The sequence below is a fragment of the Thamnophis elegans genome, chromosome 9 (genome assembly GCF_009769535.1).
Source record: "Thamnophis elegans isolate rThaEle1 chromosome 9, rThaEle1.pri, whole genome shotgun sequence".
Lineage (NCBI taxonomy): Eukaryota > Metazoa > Chordata > Lepidosauria > Squamata > Colubridae > Thamnophis > Thamnophis elegans.
Genome location: NC_045549.1, coordinates 14,798,361 through 14,816,590, shown reverse-complemented (window position 1 = coordinate 14,816,590; position 18,230 = coordinate 14,798,361). Strand labels below are relative to the sequence as shown.

The 18,230-nt window shown below is 43.9% G+C and overlaps 1 protein-coding gene across 1 annotated transcript in view; it reads left to right on the top strand.

Annotated features, from left to right (window-relative positions):
- The first annotated feature begins 48 nt into the window (after window positions 1–48).
- The window catches only part of LOC116513231 (G protein-regulated inducer of neurite outgrowth 3-like), a 217,165-nt gene continuing 198,983 nt past the window's right edge, over window positions 49–18,230 (top strand). The window contains exon 1 of the mRNA XM_032224219.1: window positions 49–475. The gene's annotated coding sequence lies outside the window, so the exon portion shown is untranslated. The remainder of the gene's footprint in view (window positions 476–18,230) is intronic.

Below are 18,230 nucleotides of genomic sequence, written 5' to 3'. Positions count from 1 at the left end.
GCGGCGCTGGGGCAGCTCCGCCGCCTCTTCGCTTCCTCCCCGACCTCCCCACACGGCGTGCCTCTGACGCGCCGGCCCCTTTCGCCCGGCGAGCTCTTCCACCTCTCCGGGCGCCAAGCAGCAGCCGGTTCGAGCCGCTCGGCAGCGGAAAGAGCCCGACGCGGGGAGAGCGAGCGAGGTTAGCGAGCGAGCGAGCGCCCGGCCGTCCTTCCCGCCTTTGGCGGCACCTGCACCATAGCCACGCCGCGGCTTCCGACCGACTCCTTCGTGGCTTCGCGGCTCGGTGAGCCTCCACTCCCCGGCCGGCGGGTCCTCCTTTCGGGCTGCGAGGAAGGGTCCTCCTTTCGGGCTGCGAGGAAGGCGCTCGCTTCTCTCTCTCTCTCCGCAAGGTCAACCCTCCTGGACGTCTGCGCTGCAGCGGCGGCTGAGCAAGAGGAGGCTGCAGCCGGTTCCTCCTCCTCCTGCCTGCGGAGAGGTGAGGAAGCCGCGGCTTGCACAAGCTCGCCGGCCGAGATTTGGGAATGAACGACGGGCGGGAGGCGCCACGGACACCTCGCCTCTGTAAGCAGGAGAAACGGTTTCCCTCGATAGCCCAACGGGACGGGGTGGGTTGAGGCGGGCTGCTATTTCCTCGCTCCCTTCTTGGGAATTCCCGGCTTGTTCCAGGGGATTTCCCAGAGATGCATTTTTCGTGGAGATGCTATCCCGAGCGGGTGGGCTGGGGGTGGGCTAGAAGACCTCGACGGTACCTCCCCATGGAAAACAAACAAACAAACCGGGCGCGGGATAAGCCGTTCGGGCTGAAGCCTGAAGTACTTTGGGTGGGCAGCGCGTTGAGTACTGTGAACTTGGGAGGATGAGCTACAGGTCTTAAGAGGCGAGCGAAGGTCTCGCCAACTATTTTGATCCGTTTTGCCACTTTCTTCTGCTCGGTGGGTTAAAGCCGTGGTCCCCAACCACTGGTGGTCCGCGAGAAAATGTTGGTGGTCCCGCAGAAAAAAAATATTTGCATTTTTTAAATCTTGAACTAAATGCTATTTATCTTTCTTTAAAAAAAAAAAGAAAATCAAATCAGAGGTCTGCGGGATTTAAAATTATGAATTTAATGGTCCTTGAGATCTGAAAGGTTGGTGACCCCTGGGTTAAACAAGCCCCCCTCTCCCCCCCCAAAAAAATAACAATCCCACCAGGTTTACATCAAAGGAAATACATTGTGTATTTTGCAAGAAATTCTGAGTTGGGTTCTGTGCAAGTTTCACACACAGTTTAACCCTGGGGTTTCCATCGCATGTGGAAATGGTGGAGAAAGTAAAGAAAAAACATTTATGAAAAGGGTTTCCTTCAATCTTTCCTCTCATACTTTATATACAGGGATCCAATCCCAAATATATACAGGGATCCAATCCCAAATATATACAGGGATCCAATCCCAAAGAACGTTCTCCTGTTGTCCTTGTTAAAAATTGGCTCCTAACTTAATCACTGCCTCTCCTCCCACAATATGTGATGCCTTTAGGAGATTATTCCTTCCCCCCCTTCTCAGAGAAGGAATTGAAGGACACTAACAATGCCAAGATTTTGCAGGGTGGATGGGGGAAAAGAGAGAGAAAAGAAGGAATAGAACTGAAAAGAAGGCATGGCGTGTGTGCAAACTGTTATTTACTTGGAATGGCTGGATGAATTATTCTGAAAATAAAACCTTTGGTATTTGTCCCTAATGCAAGTTCCGGCTGCTATCTTGAACGGTTAGGCCAGTGGGGCTGGGGATGATGAGAGATGTAGCCCCAAAAAAGGAGAGAAAGTAGACACGTGCAGACACAGAGAACTATTCTGAAGGGAAGGAAATCAAGGCTTCTGGCCAGCAGTTGATTTTGCCCATTCATAAATGCAATCCGCACAAGAACAGATGTTGCTACTCCCAGTGATGCTTTTGTGAGAGGAATGACTCAGGCTTTGTTGTGAGAATACAGCCTTTCCCACATAGGTTTCCCAGCTTCCACAGGCGTGCAAACTCCAGCAAGATAAGCCAGGCAAACACTCCTCTGTAACTCCATTTGGGAGACGCGTGCATTTTATTTTCCCTTTATTTCTACCACATCTCCCTCCCTGTTTTGTTTTTTTTAAAATAGCTTTAAACATATCGACTTCCCTCTTCCTGTTTCTAAGGAGTGGTTTGTCTATAGATAACAGCAAACCACACGAGAGAGCTGTGTAAAGGTACTGTGAGAAAACAATGAAGTCTTGAGGTTTCTTTAATGGGGAAGGGAAGTTAAAGACCAAAAATAAATAAAAAAACACCCAAAGACAAAAGCGCCAATAACGAATGTTTTTTGAAAGAATAACAGCATATCCGGTTGGAGCTTTTGACCAAAGATTTCTACCAACTGAAAATGTCTGCTCATAATAGTCCCCCTGGGAAATTTTCCCTATAAAAACACCAATTTGACATGAATGGGAACTAAGTGTAAATATTGGACCCTTTGCTGTTGTATTTTTTGCTGCAGTGTGATTAGCTTTTAGCTGTTTTCCCCCCCCCCCCTCTCTCTCTCTCTCTCTCTCTCTCTCTCTCTCTCTCTCTCTCTCTCTCGTTTTATTTTTGCCATCCGGTAGAGAAGAGTCATCACCATAGCAACACAACTGTCACAGCTTCCAAACGCTGCCCCAGCTCAGGTGATCCGAAAACAAGCAACAGCCTCAGAAAAAAAAAAACACAAAATACAGGCTTGTGGTTTTCTTCGATAATGCTCACGTTGATGTTTCAGGTCCCGGGTTGACTAAGTTGGGAGACAGACAGGAAAAGCCTGAGCAAGAAATATTTGCATTTTTTTACCAAAAAAAATACATATTGCTATCCTATGAATTGTCTGTGTTGACCTATTTATCTGTTAGCGCATCTTTTTTTAACTTGGGAGAAATTAGGCTGTTTCTTCTTTAAGTTTCTTCATTTACAAACCATTCCATAGCCAAATGCTGGAAGGATAGAATAGAATAGAATGGAATGGAATGGAATGGAATAGAATAGAATAGAATAGAATAGAATAGAATAGAATTCTTTATTCTATTTAGCGTGATTGGACACAAAAGGAATTTGTCTTCGGTGCATAAACTCTCAGGGTACACAAAAAATACATTCATCAAGAATCATAAGATACAACACTTAGTGATAGTCATAGGATACTAAGTAAGCAATCAAATCATACTAGGAAACTAAATAAAACAATATAAATCGTAAAGATACAAGCATATAGGATTAGAAAGAGGATGGCTGAGAATTTCCGTCGACTTGGGTTCTCACCACAGACCTCCTTGAAATACCTTTTGTGGCCACCAACTAAGACTTAACTCCATATTTAAATCAGAACATTCCTTCAACCATTTCTGTACCCCACTGTAACAACATCGCTCCAGGGCCACCTGCTGAGAACCGCTACAGTAAAGTGTCACTGTGTTTGTAACTGACACTATCATTTTGCCACAAGTGAAAAAGAGAGGGCTGGGCCTAGAAAAATGGCAGGGGAAGTATCCTTTGTCACCTGTTCCCAATAAAGCTCAGGGTTGAAATGAGGGGCCCTTGGTGCCCTCTGAACTTGGTTGATTTCTTGCAGATGTTTCATTGCCCAAACTCAGTCACAAAGAAGAGGGAGTCAAACTATTCTTCAAGGCACCTGTGGGTAGAACAAGAAGCAATGGGTGGAAACTAATCAAGGGGAGAAGCGACTTAGAACTGAGGAGAAATTTCCTGACAATTAGAACAATCAATCAGTGGAACAGAAGTTGCCTCCAGAAGTTGTGAATGCCCCAACACTGGAAGTCTTTAAGAAGATGTTGGATAGCCATTTGTCTGAAACAGTATAAGGTTTCCTGCCTAGGTAGGGGGTTGGACTAGAAGACCTCCAAGGTCCCTTCCAACTCTGATATTGCATTGTATTATCGTAAACTAGGAAACATAATCAGTGCTTTTAACTTAGGGCAGTGTGACTTGCTGCAGTCTGGAAAGGCAAATTGTCCTTCAGCTGCTGGCATTTCTGCCATATAGAAGCTAAAAGGGAGATCCCGGTGAGGAACTTGTCCAGGGTCTTAGAAGTGATTTTTGCTAAGATAATTGGAACTCTTGGAGGAGAGAATGAGGTTCCAGCCTTTACTTGATCATAAAGATCACAGTGTGACCTTGCACCAATCACTAACTCAATTCACACAGTTGTTTTGAAAAGAAGATGCAGGGGAATATCTGGTAGGATAAAAATGTAGGTGTGTGTCCATATGCACTTGTGTGCAGGGACTCTGTATTTCTATGTGTGCTACTTGAGAGAGAAGCCAACTAGCCTATTGAATTGCTGGTGTGTTTTTAACCCATCAAAATAGCTTGCACTTCTGTCCAGGGAACGGTGTAAAGCTAGTTTTGCATATGCAGATTTCCTTCCTTTTCCTTCTTCTTCTGTTGGAAGGAATGTCCATCTGGGTTTTCAGCTCCAAGTGGGGAGAAGGACACTGGAAACATGGTGGCTGTTTGGAAAAGTGGTTTGAATGGTGGACTGGATCACATGCCTTGAAGATGTTGGGTGAAGAAGAAAAAGGGCTGAGACGCTGAGAGTCCCTGGGTTTTATAACCTCTCTTGGGCCCCAACTTAAGACTTTCCTGTTTCTGTCCAAGAAATGTATCCCATTGACTGTTAGACTCCCAACGGGCGGGGGTCTTAGCTAACTTTGTACATTGACTGTATCCCAGGCCTGGCTGGGAGATGTAATCTCCCCAGGTGCCATGTGGTGAGTTCTGTTGCTAGATGGGTAGAGGGCTAATCCTATCATGTCTTAATCCCATCACCCTGGAGCTGTTGTGTAGAATAACTGGCTCAGACCTTAATGTCCCATTGACAAACATTTCCTAGAATATTTGATTCTTCTAGGAGAGAGATGGGTGCTAACTTCCTACATTGGTATGTGAAAACTTGCTGGTTTTAGGGGTAAGTCCCAGTGGTGAATTTCAATTTTTTTTATTACCAGTTCTGTGTGCGTGGCTTGGTGGCCAAGGCAAGGAAAGGATACTGCAAAATCTCCATTCCCTCCCCACTCCTGGGAGAAGGGTACTGCAAAATCTCCATTCCCTCCCCACTCCTGGGGGAAGGATACTGCAAAATCTCCATTCCCTCCCCACTCCTGGAGGAAGGATACTGCAAAATCCCCATTCCCTCCCCACTCCTGGAGGAAGGATACTGCAAAATCTCCATTCCCACCCCACTCCTGGGGGAAGGATACTGCAAAATCCCCATTCCCTCCCCACTCTGGGACCAGCCAGAGATGATATTTGCTGGTTCTCCAAACTACTCAAAATTTCCTCTATTGGTTCTCCAGAACCTGCTGAATTTCACCCCTGGTAAATTCCTTTTCTGGTCCAAACAGATGCGGATATGGGGGAGAGGGAAGGGGGAAAGGAACAAAACAATGTGTTGTGTGTCTGAAAGAAGTAAGGCCTTTTTCACCGAATTATATCCGAGGGTAGCTATAGCACCAGACGCACTAAGATATAGCTTTGCTACAATCACATGCCCTAGTGACATGATTGATGCAGTGTGTGTTCACAATGGGGCTACCTTTGAAGTCTCCTTAGGCATTTTATTTGGTTCAAAACACAGTTGGCAGCTATAATCTGGATTTTCTCTTTGGACCTTACAGCAGTTTCATTTGCTTCTAGGGAAAAGAAAGCAAAATCCAGACATTGTGCTCTGAGGTTCTTAATACCATTGATAAAACCTGAGGCATTCTTAGTTTGCCCATTTTAAAAAGTGATAGGGGGAGGTTGATTACATTATTCGCCTTTATAGTTGTTTAAGCACCTTCATGGGTTACAAAATTTTTACAGATGCAAACATTGGAGGGGGGGGGAGAGAAAGACCAGATTGACATGCTGCTGTATAAATGCAGCCAAAATGTTAGTGATTTGCATGTTGACAAACTGCCTTTTCCTTTCCTTTTTCCTTCCTTTCCTTTTTGCATAATAGCAATAGCACTTAAGACTTATACAATGCTTCACAGTGCTTTACAGCCAGTGGTGGGATTCTTACTACCGGTTCTGTGGGCATGGCTTTGTGACAGTGGTGGGTTCCGGGTGGTGTGGCCCAGGACGGCTGTACTGGTAGTAGCTGGGAGCAGCAGCCACCGTACTGGTACAGTGATTCATTTGGCCCACCCGCATTCCTTACCAGTTTTTGAAGCAACTGGGCCAATTGCTCATGCGCGCACAGCGTGCAGCGCCTGTGCAACTTTCGCTGAGCAGCTGGGTGTCGCAGGTTGGTGTCATGCGCCCGGCCCCGTGGGCAGCGTACTGGCTATGCTGGGATCCGGACCCACCACTGCTTTGTGGGTGTGCCAGGGGAAGGATACTGCAAAATCCCCATTCCCTCCCCATCCCCCTAACCTGCTTTTCAGCTCCATTCTCCTGTTCAGGGCAACAAAAGAAGATCAGCTGGGAGGCAGCCGGGGTGGGGCCAGCCTATTTGCCAGTTCTCCAAACTACTCAAAATTTCCTCTATCTGTTCTCCAGAACCTGTAGACTGGCTGGTTACAGCCCTCTCTAAGCGGTTTACAGAGTCAGGCTATTGCCCCCAACAATCTGGGTCCTCATTTTACCCACCTTGGAAGGATGGAAGGCTGAGTCAACCTTGAGCCTGGTGAGATTCAAACTACCAAATTGTAGGCAGCAATAGCAGTCTACGGTACTGCACTCTAACCACTGTGCCACCGCAGCCAGTTTCCGACAAGCAATGTCAATGGGGGAAACTAGATTCACTAAATGACTGCATGATTCACTTAATAGCTGCTAAGTGATTCACTTAACAACTGGGGCAAAAGTGGGCAAAATGCACTTAACAATTGACTTGCGTAACAAATTTTGGACTCAATTGTAAGTTGAGGATTATTTATATTCTAGTGCAGGGGTGTCAAACTGGATTTCTTCAAGGGCCGGATCAGCATTGTAGTTCTCCGGGGGGAGGGGGAATGGGACAGATGCCTCCTGCAGCACCCTGCTGGCTAAAATGGGCCAGCAGAGTGATGTAGGATGCTGTCCAGGCCAAAAACAGAATGCAGGAGGCACACGCGGGGCCCTTGAGCCCCGACTTGGCTGCCATAGGCCGGTCATTTGCTGTTTCCAGGCTGGCCCTGTGGGCCAGATTTAAGCACCCTGCGAGTCGGATTTGGCCCGCAGGCCTTGAGTTTGACATCCCTGCTCTAGTGCATCTCCTCTCTGACATTGTCTCCAGACTGAAAAAGAGACCAAGCATTTTAGGTCTCTTCTTCATATCCTCTTCATCCTCCACAGTGAATCAATTGGCTGTTTAGTGTTAAAATTGGTGTTTTATCCTTACCTAGAAAATTATCAAGCTTTTTTGTTGTCCCATTTAATTTTGCTAGGTCTTTACTCTCTCAGATTTGAGCAGGGCTCTGGCATCATTTTTCTCATTGCCCAAGCCCCTAAGTATTTAATTTGCTGTTTGTACCTGATCTTTGCATCCATCAAAGCAACAATCAGTAAAATGTTTTGTGATACATTTTTATAATGCTGACACTTTTTTGAAGATTTATTTTTGGAGCTTTCTTGTTTAATGATGAAAGGCCCAATCAATCACTTGATCTCCCCCTTAAAATATATATTGAAACTTGATGGTTAAAATTAACACCCATCGTGAAAAAGCACTTTTTGATCCCAAATTTGCCAAGATTTCCTATGAATACAAATCAAAAAGTTTGAAGAAATAATGGAGGCTATCTTTACATTTCAACCCACGCTCTTCAACAGTGGTCTGTTGAATGTCATTTAAAATCCATCTACTTTTCAATTGTTTTATGTAGATAGCATTTAGCAAGGCTGATATCCTATTGGACAGGGTATCAAACTCGATTTCATTGAGGGCCTCATCAGGGTTGTGTTTGACCTCAGGGAGGGGATGACATGGCCAGGGTGGGCATGGCCAGATTGACGGCACTCCTGTTGGGAGCGCCTGTGGTGGCCTGAGTGCTCTGCCAGCGAAAACGGGCCCCCGAGCTCCATTTTTGGCTGCCACAGCCTCCTACAACCCTCTGCCAGCAAAAATGCCCTCCCAAGCTCCATTTTCACTGTCAGAGGGTTGCAGGAGGCCTTGGCAGCCGAAAAAAGAGCTTGGGAGCCTGTTTTCACTGGCAGAAGCACCGCGGACAGGTCCTTCTCTGTTTCCAGGGCAGCCCTGTGGGCAAGATCAAAGTAACCATGGGTCATATCCGGCCCCAGGCACTTGAGTTTGACACAGTGGTGAAATTCAAATTTTTTTACTACCGGTTCTGTGGGTGTGGCTTGGTGGGTATGGCTTGGTGGACATGGCATCAGAAGGATCTCCATTCCCACCTCACTCTGGGGCCAGCCAGAGGTGGCATTTGCCGGTTCTCCGAACTACTCAAAATGTCTGCTACCAGTTCTTCAGAACTTGTCAGAACCTGCTGGATTTCACCCCTGGTTTGACACCCCTGCTATAGGAGATATATGCAATACTTGAGAATAAAACCCAGAAGCAAAAGAATTTGCATAAAAGATGAAAGGGAGAAGATTCTGATGTAAAGGTTGGTCTGCCCATTCATGTTTCTCACTTGAAAAGTGTGATATTGAGGTACTGTGGTTTTCCAATAACTTTAATATGATATACTGTCAGTTTCTTGGAAGAACAAACAATATCTTTGCTTTTCTAAATTTGATTTGCAAAATTCATCAAATCTGCATCCTGTTTCGAGCAGCATCAGACAGATTCAGGAAATGAAAATGTGGGCTTCTATTTCTTTTGTCTTTTAAACTTTAGTTAACCAAGGTATAAAGCCCCTTCACACTGGATAAAATTCAGTTTCTGTTGAATTTGGTTGAAAGCAGCACAAGAAATTGGATGTATTTAATGCTTAAAATCTCTAGTGATCCCCTCTTATAACAGAAGAAATAGATGGACATAGACAGACAGACAGACAGAAGGGCTTATGGTCCCCGAATGCATATGGTTCCAGAATGCATGCACTCCTACAGGTAGTCCTCGACTTATGACCAGAATTGAGTCCAAAATTTCTGTTGTGAGACATTTCTTAAGTGAGTTTTCCCCCATTTTATGAATCGTCTTGTATCACTGCAGTTGATAGGTTAGTAACCTGGATGTTAAGCTCCGCAAGCTGCACTGGCTCCCTATTGGTCTCCGAGCGCGATTCAAGGCGCGGGTCATTACCTTTAAAGCCCTATATGGCCTAGGACCAGGATATCTGCAAGACCGTCTTCTGCCACACACCTCCCTACGACCGATAAGATCGCACAGGGTGGGCCTTCTCCGGGTGCTGTCAGCCATGTCTGCTGGCAACTACCCAAGTGAGGGCCTTCTCTGTAGCCGCTCCGACCCTATGGCACAAACTACCCCCAGAGATCCAGACCCTACCCACTCTCATGGCCTTCCAAAAGGCTATTAAAACCTGGCTATTCCGGCAGGCCTCTGGCTGTTGACCTCATGACTGAGGTCCACCCCCGATTAGACTGGGAATATGATGTGTTTTTTTTTTTTTAATCTGTGTTTCTCGTTTTTTAACTTTTTTACTTCTTAGAATTGTATTGTTGTAAGCCGCCCGGAGTCCTTCGGGATTGGGCGGCCTATAAATTCATTCAATTCAATTCAATGTTAAGTGAATCTGGCTTCCCCATTGATGTTGCTTGTCAGAAGGGTGCAAAACATGACCTCGGGACACAGCAACGGTCATAAATATGAACCAGTTGCCAAGCATTTGAATTTTGATCACATGATCATGGGGATGCTGCAAAGGTCATAAATGTGAAAGTCACTTTTTTCAGTGCTGTTGCAACTTCGAACAGTCACTAGTATAGTATAGTATAATATAATCTTTATTGTCATTGTACTTAAATACAACAAAATTGGTTCACTAAATGAACTGTACATCAGAGGTAGTATTCAGCAAGTTCTGACCTGTTCTGGAGAACCAGTAGTGGAAATTTTGGGTGGTTTGGAGAACCGGTCAATACCACCTCTGACTGCCCCTGCCCCCATCTATTCTCTGCCTCCCGAGTCCCAGCTGATTGGGAGGAAATGGGGATTTTGCAGTATCCTTCCCCTACCATGGCCACCAAGCCACACCCACAGAATCAGTAGTGAAAAAATTTGCTGTACATTTGGTAGCTGAAGCTTTTGGGTCTTCCTTGAAGATGGCCATGGATAAGTTAATAAGCAACATTTTATCATTGCAACTATCTACAGAGGTTATGTGTGAAACTACCTGATAATAATAAGACTGGATGTTTATCCATTCCATTAGATAAGACTCCTGTCACTCCCAATCTGAAATCCTGGAGTGTAACTGAACTTAAATTCTCCTGGGGAATGTGTGCAGATGCCATATTTTGCAGTTCTTTGTAAATTAGTGACAGCGTGCTAATCAATCGGGTGGGTTTCAGCCAGCGTTACTGCGCTTCATGTGCGCTGCACGCGAATACAAGTTCAATGGAAATTGTTCTGCACGTGTGCAAAACTAAAAAAAAAAGAGATGACGATGGCGGCCACCAGGGAACTGGTTCAGGGGGGTGGCCAGCCTGGGTTGCTGCTGGTTCTGTGACCCAGGCCAGCCTGCCACTTGGCCAAACCGGTAAGAACCCACCTCTGTAATCAATGCTTCATTTTGTACTTTAAAGCCTCAATGCAGAGGAGCAGTATAAAAATAGACCACAACCACAAAGTCTTTTAAAAAAAAAAAACACACAGCCTTAGCAGGTTTCTTTCTTTATTACTCAATTTCATACCCAAATGACTCTGAACAGCTCACAATGAATCAAAGCAATATACAGAGACAGAGGAAGAACCAACCACATTCAAAAAACAAAAGGAAAAAGAGCAAAAAAAAAAAATTAAGAGTCTGGCAACCTCAAAACATCCCAAAAACAACTGACATCCAATAAAAAGGGTTCCAATCATCCAAGGGAGAATAGTCAAGGTTTTGGGTTTGTTCAGGATGCCACTAGGGTGAGACCCAAATGGAGGACCTAATTCTTGAGAGCAGACATTGTAACCAAGAAGGCACGTTTCTTGGGTCCTTAGGGATGCCGTTCTTTAATCAGAAGGATCCAAAGCACGCCAATTCTGTCAGTTAAAATCAATTGGGCAGACACTTCAGAATATAGACAGATCTCCAGTACCTAGGCTCTTGATCTCTAGGTCTTTATAAATCATAGCCAGCACTTTAAATTGCTCTGGAAGTACAAATAACCAGTGCAGCTCATGGAGTAGAGGTGTGACGCAGGCACACCGAGGCATGTCTGCAATTTTCTCTGCTGCTGAATTCTGGAATACAATAGTTGAAGCTTACGAGTGATCTTCAAAAGCAATTTCACGTAGATCACATTACTGTCTAATGGTCAAGCCATGAGGTGAGTATGGAATGCATGAGTGTCTACAGGGCCTCTCAGTCTAGGAATGGGCACAACTGGAACATCTCATGAAGCTGGGCAAAGGCCTTCTCAGCTCATTGAGCAGGAACTGTGACTGTGTGCCATCGTTGAATGGGGAAACGCAATCTATCCAAGGACGAAGGTGGAATATTCCCAGATCTAGGTGACCCAAACTCCCATGGCCATTCAGTTTTGGTAGGACTAAGTCAGAGGCAGTTGTTCTCCATCTTCTAGAATGGGGTGTCAAACCCCAAACTGCTGGCATGTTTCCTCTTCTCATTGGGTAGACCAGGCCGAAGCCATGCTGATCCGACGTTTCCTCTTCGCATTGGATAGACCGGGCGGAAGCGACACAGGCCAGCCCCTTTTCCAGGATGGCCATACGGGTCAGATACTGGTTTGACAGCCCTGTTCTAGACCCACACAGTCTCCAGCCACACGAACAGGACCTTGATAGCATCAGTTGACCAGTCTGGGATCAAAAGAGATAACTGAGTATCATGAGCATGCTGATGATGATTCGAGCAATAGTTATGTATGGCATCATGGCTAGTCCTGCTAATGTTGAAAATAGAGATTTTCTTATATTCTCATTCTCTCTCCCTCTCTCTCCCTCCGTCTCCCTTTCCCTCCTTCCCTCTCTCATCTTCTCTCCCTCCCTCTCTCTCCCTCCTTCCTTCTCCCCCCCTCTTTATTTGTAAACAAAAAAGTGATAATATTAATTTTGCATATACAATGCTTAACAGCAGCATTATATTTAAATCCTGCCTTTATTATTATTATTATTATTGTTGTTGTTGTACAATTGTATCACAGCGGCCAGTTGTTTCGCCGGATTTGGCATTGGTTACTAGTCGGGCCCCACCCAGGGGCCTAGGACGTCGTAACGTATTTTCGTAATATGCGTGCAGATCCAAGCAGTGCGGCTTTTTGCATTTGACTGATGGTGATTTTGTCAATTTTTAACTGTTTTAAATGTAATTCCAGTGCTTTTGGAATGGCACCCAGTGTGCCAATTACCACTGGAATTACCACTGCTGGTTTGTGCCATAGTCGTTGAATTTCGATTTTTAAGTCCTGATATCTTGCGATTTTTTCATGTTCCTTCTCGGCGACCCTGCTATCACCTGGTATTGCGATGTCTATGATTGTGACCTTATTTTTCTCAACCAGTGTGATGTCTGGTGTATTATGCGCCAGTATTTTGTCGGTTTGTATACGGAAATCCCACAAGATCTTGACCATCTGATTTTCGGTGACTTTTTCAGGCTGATGTTCCCACCAGTTTGTTGCTGTTTTAATATTATAATTTTTGCACAAATTCCAATGGATCATTTGTGCTACTGAATTGTGCCGCAATTTATAATCAGTCTGCGCGATTTTTTTACAGCAGCTGCAGTTTCATCAGCTTCTTTGCAAAGTCTGCATTTGGCATCATCAGAGGATTTTTCGATTTTGGCCTTAATGGCATTTGTGCGGATAGCTTGTTCTTGCGCAGCCAGGATTAGTGACTCTGTTTCTTTCTTTAATGTACCTATTTTTAACCATAACCAAGTTTGTTCACTGTCCACTTTATCTTTTATTTTTTCCAGAAATTGACCATGCAGTGCTTTGTTCTGCCAACTCTCCATTCTTGATTTTATCACATCTTTTCTGTATTCTTGTTTTGTCTGTTGGGCCTTCAGTAGATTTTTGTTCTTTACTTCGATTAATAGATGTTCTTGAGTGTCTTTTAAATAATCAGCCAGTGCATGTTTTTCTTCTTCAACTGTTTGCTTCACTTGTAATAATCCTCTGCCACCTGATTTTCGGGGCAATTATTATTATTATTATACAATTGTATCACAGCGGCCAGTTGTTTCACCGGATTTGGCATTGGTTACTAGTCGGGCCCCACCCAGGGGCCTAGGACGTCGTAACGTATTTTCTTAATATGCGTGCAGATCCAAGCAGTGCGGCTTTTTGCATTTGACTGATGGTGATTTTGTCAATTTTTAACTGTTTTAAATGTAATTCCAGTGCTTTTGGAATGGCACCCAGTGTGCCAATTACCACTGGAATTGCCACTGCTGGTTTGTGCCATAGTCGTTGAATTTCGATTTTTAAGTCCTGATATCTTGCGATTTTTTCATGTTCCTTCTCGGTGACCCTGCTATCACCTGGTATTGCGATGTCTATGATTGTGACCTTATTTTTCTCAACCAGTGTGATGTCTGGTGTATTATGCGCCAGTATTTTGTCGGTTTGTATACGGAAATCCCACAAGATCTTGACCATCTGATTTTCTGTGACTTTTTCAGGCTGATGTTCCCACCAGTTTGTTGCTGTTTTAATATTATAATTTTTGCACAAATTCCAATGGATCATTTGTGCTACTGAATTGTGCCGCAATTTATAGTCAGTCTGCGCGATTTTTTTACAGCAGCTGAGTATGTGATCAACAGTTTCATCAGCTTCTTTGCAAAGTCTGCATTTGGCATCATCAGAGGATTTTTCGATTTTGGCCTTAATGGCATTTGTGCGGATAGCTTGTTCTTGCGCAGCCAGGATTAGTGACTCTGTTTCTTTCTTTAATGTACCTGTTGTTAACCATAACCAAGTTTGTTCACTGTCCACTTTATCTTTTATTTTTTCCAGAAATTGGCCATGCAGTGCTTTGTTCTGCCAACTCTCCATTCTTGATTTTATCACATTTTTTCTGTATTCTTGTTTCGTCTGTTGGGCCTTCAGTAGATTTTTGTTCTTTACTTCGATTAATAGATGTTTTTATTATTATTATTATTATTATTATTGTTGTTGTTGTTGTTGTTGCAATTCAAGGCAGCATATCAAATGTTCCCTCCTATTTTTCTCACACCAACAACCTTGTGAGGGGATTGGACTGGGAGAGAGTAACCGCCCCAAGGTCTCCAACTGGTTTTCATCCCTAGGGAAGGATTAGAACCCATGGCCTCCCAGCGGTTGATCAGCACCTTAAGCACCAAGCTAGCCCTCCAGCTGTACTATGCAGTAAATGAAAATGTGTGTTTTAACCACACTGGCTGGAAATTGGTGGAGTTATAGTCCCATGAAGGGCACTAAAGTTAGGGAGAAATCTGTTTCAAGTAGTTTATCAACTGATTAAACAATGAACAGTCAGGTGAAATCATAGTAAGTGTGAATAGATTGATGTATTTCCAATCTATTTTTGTGGACTTTGAACTCTGCTGGTATTTTGCTGAAACAAAGACTTGTGAAGACTGGTATTGTTAACTGTGGATATTCAGTTACTTATTAGATCTGTAAAAATCCTTAGATTAAAGTTAGTGGCTTTGGGGAAGTAAGCAAAAAAACGTGTGTGTGTGTGTATGCACACCCCAATTTCAAGTTCCACAATTTTCCAGCCATGGACTTCAATTCCCAGAATTCTCCAGCTATCCAGATTGCTGGTTGAGGAATTCTGGGAGTTGAAATCCACATGTTTTAAATTGGTCAGGTTTGATAAACAATGACATACTGTATTTTTCGGAGTATAAAGACACACCTTTTTTCCTCAAAAAAGAGGCTGAAAATTTGGGTGCATCTTATACATCAAATACAGCATTTTTTGCCTCCCGAAGCCCTGCCCCCTTCACCAAAATGGTCGTGCAGAGCCTGCAGGAGGCTTTCAGAGAGCTCCTGGGGGCTGGGGAGGGCAGAAATGAGCAAAAATGGGCCGTCCCTCCCCCCCCCCCCAGCACTCTATAAGCCTCCATAAGGCTATGCGTGCAATTTTTGTTTTGATAAAAAACAGGCCCGTTTTCATGAAAAACTGGGCATTTTTTGCTCTCTCTCTCCCCCCCCGCCCCGGGAGCACTCTGCAACACCACCACCCCCAGGCTATTCATGCCTTTTATTGAAAAAAAGGGCCCTTTTTCGTGGAAAAGGGGCTGTTTTTCAGAGATTTGCAGAGTGCAAAAACTTTTTTTCCCCTTTTGGAAAGCTCTTTAACTGATGAAAATTACATCGATCAAGTGCTGTGCCAGCAGAAACAAAGTCTAAATTTTTGTCAGCGATTTCCTTCTCCAGCACATGGATAAAATACACCTGTAAACATCTACCTACCTACCTACTCTCTCTCTCTCCCTCTACCTATCTACTGTATTTCTCTCTTTCTGTTTCTCTCTCTATTCATCTACCTACCTACCTACCTACCTACACACACACACACTCTCTCTCCCTACCTATCTACTGTATTTCTCTCTCTTTCTATTTCTCTCTATCCCTCTACCTACCTACATACACACTCTCTCTCCTTACCTACTCTATCTATCTATCTATCTATTTATCTATCTATCTATCTATCTATCTATCTATCTATCATCTATCTATCTCTATTTCTCTCTATATATCCCTTTATCTACCTACCTACCTAGCTACTCTCTCTATATACCTACTGCATTTCTCTTTCTTTCTCTCCCTCTCTATCCCTCTATCTACCTACCTACTTTTTTAAAAAAAATTGCCCCTTCAAAACCTTGGTGTGTCTTATACTCCGAAAAATACGGTAGGTAGTTATGATCTGGTTCTTTATTTTAAATGGTCCTCAGAGCAAAGGTGAGCATTAGTCACTTTCCTCAAAATAAAAAGAGGTGGCAGAGACATAGAAAGGAAAAATGAGCTAATAGGCAAATCAAAAAACAGGTCGCTTATGAAGAAAATGGATTTCTGGTACAGAAAGATCAGTGCTTTGTTTGGAAAGTTTTTTTCTTCAGAACACTGAAGGGTCATTAGCTAAATAAGGGAAAGTGCATCTTTACATTCAGGCAGTACTGTATTTGAGAGGCCATCACACAAAACGATCTTTAGGCATTAATTTGAGAGAGACATGAAGAAAATCACTCATGCTATACGGAGAGTAGTGGTGGATTCCTATCGGTTTGGACCGGTTCAGCCAAAGCGGTAGTGGTATGGCAGCCTGGGTCACTTGAACTGGCAGCCACCCAGGCCTGCCACACCCCCAAACCGGTTCCCGTTTCTGGACATGCACAGAACAGTTTTCAGTCAACTGCGCATGCGCAGCAATGCATGGCTCACGTGTGTGAGCGAAGAAAGCAGCATGCGTGCAAAATGCCCTCTCAGCAAACGGGTAGTAAACTGGTTAGAAACCCACCACTGATGCAGAGGCCTTTCCTGACTGCTAAAATGGTTGGTTATTAAAAAATACTTGTCATTTGAATACAATTAATTCATCGGTGGATTTCGCATTTTGTTACTACTGGTTTGCTGCGCACTCACTTGCTTTACGGGCACCCGCACTCCTTCCACGCATGCATCTGGCCTTCTGTGCGTGCACCTTTCACACATGTGTCTGGCCTCAAAAACATACCTAAATAGGATGGCATAGAGCTGGGGCGAGTGGGCTGGCCCACCCATGATTTCTGCTACGGGTTCGGGCAAACTGGTCCAAACTGGCTGAAAACCACCCCTGAATTAATTGGTGAGGTGGGTTCTGGAATGTTTAAACCTTGACTGTATTTTATTACATGCCCTTGTTTTAGGTAAATTCTTCTGGAAAAAAATATTTTCACATTTTTTTTTAAAAAAAGAAAGATAAATAAAATTTGAATTGCACCAGGAGACCAACCATTCTCTGATGCCGCAATATAACAAGAGAGAATATAATATATGTATCTGATACTTTTTGTGGACTGTCAGACTGGAAAAAGATAGTTTCATATTTTCTTTCAGTTGTAAACCTGAAAGTGCTACTGCAGATGGGCTTTGGTTTATTAGCTAGTGTATTTTGCCCAAATTAGTACATAATGTTTCATTTATATGATAGTTTGGCCTGAATCAATTTCTATTCCATATTTGGTGACTTTAAAAAAATAGAGTGTGCTCTTCAAATTTCTCATTATTAGGATCAATTTCCAAATTCTGTTTAGGAGATGTGTTGGTAACAACCATCTGCCATTAGTAATAATTTACAACCACAGTAGTAACCAGAGCTTTACACCAGTAAATGTGCCCATTGAGCAAGCTAGTATTAAGTTTATATGAATAGCTATTCAAGTTATTAGAACTTCTGGTGAATAAACATGTCCACCGCCTCACTTCAAGCACGGGACATATTCTATTGTCTTTGATTAAACAATGGGGGCAGTCTTCAATTTACAATCATTCATTTACCAGTCATTTGAGATTACAACACCGGTGAGAAAAATGACTGATGACTGGCTCTTGCACTTATGACCATTGTGGCATCAAAATTTGGGCATTTGGCAATTGGCCTGTCTGTGTCCACGGATGGTTGCAGCATCTCATGGTTACTTGATCACCCCAGTCAACTTTGGTCAAGTCAAGTCAATGGGGGAAGCTGGATTCATGCAATGGCTACTTGATTCCCTTAACTGCAGGGATTTGAGTAACAAGCAGGATTTTTAAAAAAAGTAAAATCAGGCATGACTCACTTAACAGCTGACTTACATAGCAATAGAAATTCTGACCCAAATTGGGCTCATTTGTAAAGCCTCTTTTGAGCTGTTCTCAGTTCTAATCAGTGGTGAAATTCATTTTTTTTCACTACCACTTCTGTGGGCGTGGCTTGGTGGGCGTGGCAGGGGAAGGATACTGCAAAATCCCCATTCCCACCCCACTCTGGAGCCAGCCAGAGGTGATATTTGCCGGTTCTCTGAACTACTCAAAATTTCCGCTACTGGTTCTCTAGAACCTGCTGAATTTCACCCCCGGTTCTAATGTCTTCACAGACATTGACCTGGCCTTTCTTTGGCCCATCCATGCCCGAACAGTTATTGTTGCCTTCTCC